The sequence below is a fragment of the Herpailurus yagouaroundi genome, unplaced genomic scaffold, assembly GCF_014898765.1.
Source record: "Herpailurus yagouaroundi ecotype Mexico unplaced genomic scaffold, PumYag 165, whole genome shotgun sequence".
NCBI classification, from domain to species: Eukaryota; Metazoa; Chordata; class Mammalia; order Carnivora; family Felidae; genus Herpailurus; species Herpailurus yagouaroundi.
The window spans coordinates 33,478,939-33,484,516 of NW_024412406.1; the positions used below are offsets into that span (position 1 = coordinate 33,478,939).

At 39.4% G+C, this 5,578-nt stretch overlaps 1 pseudogene; it reads right to left on the reverse strand.

Moving 5' to 3' along the window:
• Window positions 1-4,794: 4,794 nt before the first annotated feature.
• LOC121038359 (cytochrome c oxidase subunit 5B, mitochondrial-like) lies at window positions 4,795-5,286 on the reverse strand (annotated as a pseudogene).
• Between the last annotated feature and the right edge of the window lie 292 nt (window positions 5,287-5,578).

Genomic DNA, 5,578 nt, shown 5'->3' on the forward strand with positions numbered 1-5,578 from the left:
TGCAGTATTAAACAATTTATATTACTCTTAAACCTATACGTGTTGGTCTAGACATAAAGCACAATGCTAACTCCTTACATTGGCAACTACGTGGACACTGAGTTGTTTCATGTGTATAAAATATGTGAATATAATGAAAGTTAGATAAGATTTTTAAGTTAAATTTAAATTTTAGCTTTATTTCAATAATTTTGATTTGAAATTGGGTATTCATTTTTTCTGAAATTTGCATTTTATATCCTAACTTAAATTTTTCATATTTTGAAAGAAAACTAATTTTTCAAAAACATGAAAGTACTGTTAGTTTTTAAGAATTCACACTTGTTTTTATTTATATTTTTATAAAAAGATTTCCATTTTATAATTTAGATCATTACTGTCAGTTGAACACAAACTACGTAAAAATCTTTATTACAACTATACAATTAGTGATTTTGCTAAGTTAAACAAGAAAAAATAAATTTTATGTGCTGAGTACATATTAATTGTGTATACTTTATTTTATTATCTATTAAGACATCTACACAACACCCAGATGTGTGTAATAATAATTAAATACATCTTTGATATTTTGCTTCCAGTTATATAAAAATTGTGGCTTTACATATATTTTTATTTTGTCATTATGAAGACATTTATGAAGATAGAATGATAGGATATGTATATTCGTTAACTGTTTATTAGATTTATAACTTTGAAGATTACACATGTCATACGTGAGCTATGATTGTTACAGCAGCCTGCATGCAGGAACCCAGAGACTCCTAAACCCCAAGATATCAGGGCTCACACAGCTCTGACAGTGACAGGAGAAATTTCTCTGAAAGCCAGGGCAGAAAATTGGACAATCGCAGCCATCAGCTAGCTCAGAGAGTTGTACCCTAGTGCACGGGAGACAACCTCTAAGGATTCCCAAAAACAGCTGGGAGAAATAATAAGCTCGAGTGTGTCAATTGTGTGTGGAAATGTACACAAGAAAATATTCTTGAGCTTCTCTGTGACTTATTTCTACCCAAAGACCATTTAGTCTGGAAAATCTTGATCTAGATAAAGAAACAGAAAAGTCCATCTCCTACCCCAAACTTCCAGAATAATGTGCCTTGCAAACATTCAGACATATCTTACTTCTGCTGTAATAAGCAACCTAGTATTCAGATAACCACAGAAAGAAACCCGCTAAAACACCAACTCAGCTGAGCCACACAAACTACAAGAAAGGAAGCTATAAACATAAGCCAGAAAAGGCAAAAAAAATTACTAAAGCTCTTGGGGTCCTGGCAGTATATGCAACCAAATTACCTGTATCAACACATCATCTTCATCATCTGGAAGGTGATTGGTCATTCCAAATACAAAGCAAACTCAGAGTAAACCCCTGAAAATTGTTTCTGTAAGACCCAATAGCTGTGAGGGATAACAAAACAATCTGTTACAGGATGCCCAAGTAAAACCCAATGGTATCCAAAGCAAGACATCCTGTGGGTAGTGACTGGCAAACATTCTCACCACAGCAAGGGATCTGTTGCTTTGATGGCAGCTCACAGGACAAAGGCAAAGCCAGGAAGGAAAGAGAGCACAGGGCTGTCTCCCTGTGTTCTTCTGCAGCTTGCTTTTTAGGAGCCTACAGCTTTTGAAGGCCATGCCATCACTCCACATTACTAATCACTGAAAATTCAGTCCCTAGTTGTCCTTCATCTCTTTTTGCTTTGCACACATTGATTTGATTTGTTTGGGGGAAAGTGTTCTAGATGACCTACGGTGACCAGGAAATATTGTGTGAAGTACAAAATGTTCTCCAGGAATCCATTTTTTTGTGAACAAGATGTTAAGTGCCGCTAAAATTGTCAGTAGACAAAAGTGAGAAGAGTGCATGTTGTGGTGTCCACAGTTCTCTCTTTCCTACAGACAGACGATGCCCTCAAAATTCTGACTGCTTCATTTTTTCCAGGGCATGGAAAACATGGGCAACTGCAAATAATTTGGTGATTGTAATTTTATGGACAAGTGTTTTATCTTCACATCTGGGTGTTTAGTTTTCCTAATGAATTCAGAAAGTTGCCTTTTTATGACTTTTCTGACTTTGGAACTAAGAGGGTTTTTTTGGTTTTGTTTTTGTTTTTGTTTTTTTAATGTTTTAAGTAAACTCCACACCCAGTGAAGAGCTCAGTGTGGAGCTTGAACTCACAACCCTGAGATCAGGACCTGAGCTGAGATCAGGAGTTGGATGCCTAACCAACTGAGCCCCCCAGGTGCCCCGTATGATTTTTAAACAAATCCTTGAAGCCTAGCAACCATAGAGACCATTCGCAGAGCACTTTCATAGGATATTAGCTAAAATCTCAAGCTTAAAAGGGTGCTAAATTAATATGCAGAACTATGTAACAAGAAAGAAGGGAGAGAAGGATGAAAGGATGAAGGGAGGGACTGGAGAGAGTATAATCTGGGAGAAAGCAAATATTTCACAGGAATAAAAATTCTGTTAAATTGGAGTATAAAGTTACAGATGACACAATCTGGCAGGTTTGGAGGTTTTCTTCCTAACCATTTGGAATAACAAAAGACTTGAGGAGGATAGAGACACAGTGGCAACAAAAAGCGGAGGGAAATGAAGCCACCATAATTCTTACAAACATTATTATTGTTGAGACCAGGATTTGATCAGTTTTTTTGTAAAGAGCTGTACTGTAAATATGTGAGGCTTAAAGGCCATTCAGTCTCTGCTACAACTGCTCACAGAGAAAGCACCATAGATGGAACATAAACAAATAAGTATGGCTGTGTACCAATAAAACTTTGATTTATAGACACTGAAGTTATAATTTAACATAACTTTCATGTATCACAAAATGGTTTTCTTCTTTCATTTTTTTAAACATCAAAAGATGTTAGAATCATCAAATCGTAGAATCAATTAGGAATTGACATAGCCTGAAGGCCACACAAAAACACGAAGTAGTGGCCAGATTTGGCCCAGAGGCTGTGGAAGTAAGGTCATTGATGAGACAGGACAGAACCTAACCACCCATTGTGTGGGAAAGAGGAAGAGGTGGGAATTTGGCTAGAGCAGTAAGTAGATATGTCCCCCATAGCAAGAGTGTTGGCATGTTGGAGAGCTGACTGGGGAGCTGGGATCTAGCCAGGCCAATGTCAGCAGCTAAGAACCATCTTTGCTGAACAGATGGTAGCAGGTCTCCATGCAGTGACAATATTTCTAGTAGGACAGGTGTTAACAAGAAAAGCCATCGGTTTGACATGGGAGCTCTGAGACATAAGGGCTATAGACCTAGGGGTACAGTTGCGGGCAGGTGGAGGAGCTGACAAGGTGATCAGGGTGCAGTCCAGTGGGCTGGGCATCACAGAAGATTCCAGTCCCCGTGGGGGGAAAAAAAAAAGTGTCACTCAGTATTCAGGGAAGCAACTCTGTCATCAGGCAGGCTCAGAGGCATGCCTCACCTAGTACCCCATCCTAGTGATCTCTGAACAGGGCTTAAGGCCACAAGACAAACCCTGTTCCCACACTGTGGCAGCTATAATGTTCCTTATATTCTGCCAGGCATTTCCAGATCAAATCAAATACTAGATGAGACCGAGCATAAAATTGAGAAGGACAATGAAAGGCATAGACTGACAAGTGTAATTTGAGAGTGGATTCCAATATATAACAACAATTAGTAGAATCACTTATAAGAAAGATAGTTAGTTACCTTCAAGGATACTGGCCTCATACTAGCTTTCTGGATCCTTGGGCAACCTGAAGCTTTAAGCCTCTTAAGTATTGAGATAAACCATGCAAGCTGTTGGTTATAAGATCTCAAATCTGACAAGTCACTGCATCCTAACAATATCCAGGAAATACTCCACTCTCAAAGGAGGTATCTTCAGACTCCATTTTGCCTGGACATTCCCAAAAGCCACTAGAAGAGCAAGATGGGAGGGATCTAGAAACTTTAAACTTCTGCACGGATCTTCAGGTCCCTAAATGTGATGGAGGTAACATTAAAACAAGCCCTGTAAATGTCAGAGCCCAGGGTGACTTGGAGTCTTATCTAGACCTCAAAGATAGAAACTATTAGCCTCAAATAACTAACAGAATTTTCTAATACACAATTTACTGAGCATACTGCCAATTGATTCATCGGCTTGAGTTTCCCTCACTTTGGAGGGGAAAATATTGAGCCATGTAAGCACCATTTTAGCAGACACAAGTTGCTGGTCAACCCTAAGATACAGTTTTTACAGAATAAAGAGTTGCAGACATTTATTAAGAAGAAAGCAGTCAAAACAAATGAAGATGGAGAATTGGTACAGTAGCAAATTACAGAAAAGTGAACAAGTATAATGTCAGAAGTAAGTAGAAACAAAGAAAACTGGAGATCTAGCGGAGGAATTGTATCCAGAAGCAGGTGTTTCTTTAAGTAATAGATAAAGTTCAAAATGATAAGATAAAGGCCAAAAGAAAGAACATCCAAAATGGAAGATTTTTAAAATAGTAGTGCAAACTTAGAAATCTAAACCAACTCTGGAAAAAGAAAACTGTTTTGTTGAATAACAAAAAACTTTATTCCCCAAAATTAAAACTAAAATTACCTTATGATCCAGTGATTCCCACTTGGGTATAAATCCAAAAGAACTCAAAACAGTATCTCAAGGAGATATTTGCACACCTATGTCCATCACAGCATTGCTCACCGCTTCCAAGAGATGGTGGAAGCAACCCAAATGTCCTTTTACAGATTGATAAGGAAAATGTGGTGTGTGCATGCAATATTATTCAGCCTTTAAAAGGAAGGAAATTCTCACTTTTTTTTTCAATGGGAGAAGGAACTAATGCAATAGCTAGTCTTTACTGGAAAGAAGAAACTTTACAGAACATTTTGAGTAAGTTAGAGCAGAAGGTCAGTGGGCCAACTGGTGGGGCACCAGCTTGTACTGGGTTCCACAGTGAGGGCATGACTGAGACTTGCCTTTGTGCAGCCAAAACCAGATGACTGCACTACTGTCCCCTTCACAGATACGGTCCATCGCTCACTTGTTGGTAATAGATGGGACTAAATTAGGGTCTTCCTTGGTGCCTGAAGCTGCCATTGGGCCTAGTATATTATATGGGTCCAGTCCCTTCCATGCAGCCATCATGACCTCCCTCTCCAGCCCAGTCACCTGCTGGTCTTCAGCAGAAACACCACCTCCAGATGCCATGGAGTGCACTGCGGCAACTTCATTGGGACCACAGGCCCTAAGGGCTGGCACAGCCAGTGCTCCAACTCCACAAAGTAAACTTGAAGCCATGATGTCCACTACAAACAGTGACACTTCCCAAAATTCTCACTTTTGGTACAACTTGAGGAAACCTTGAAGACGTTATGCTAAGTGAAAAGACACAAAAGGACAATTACTGTATGATTCCATTTATATGAGGTATCTAAAGTTGCTAATTCAGGGGCGCCTACATGGCTCTATCCGTTAAGCATCCGACTTCGGCTCAGGTCACGATCTGGCAGTTCGTGGGTTTGAGCCTCCCATCGGGCTCTGCGCTGACAGCTCAGAGCCTGGAGCCTGCTTCAGATTCTGTGTCTCCCTC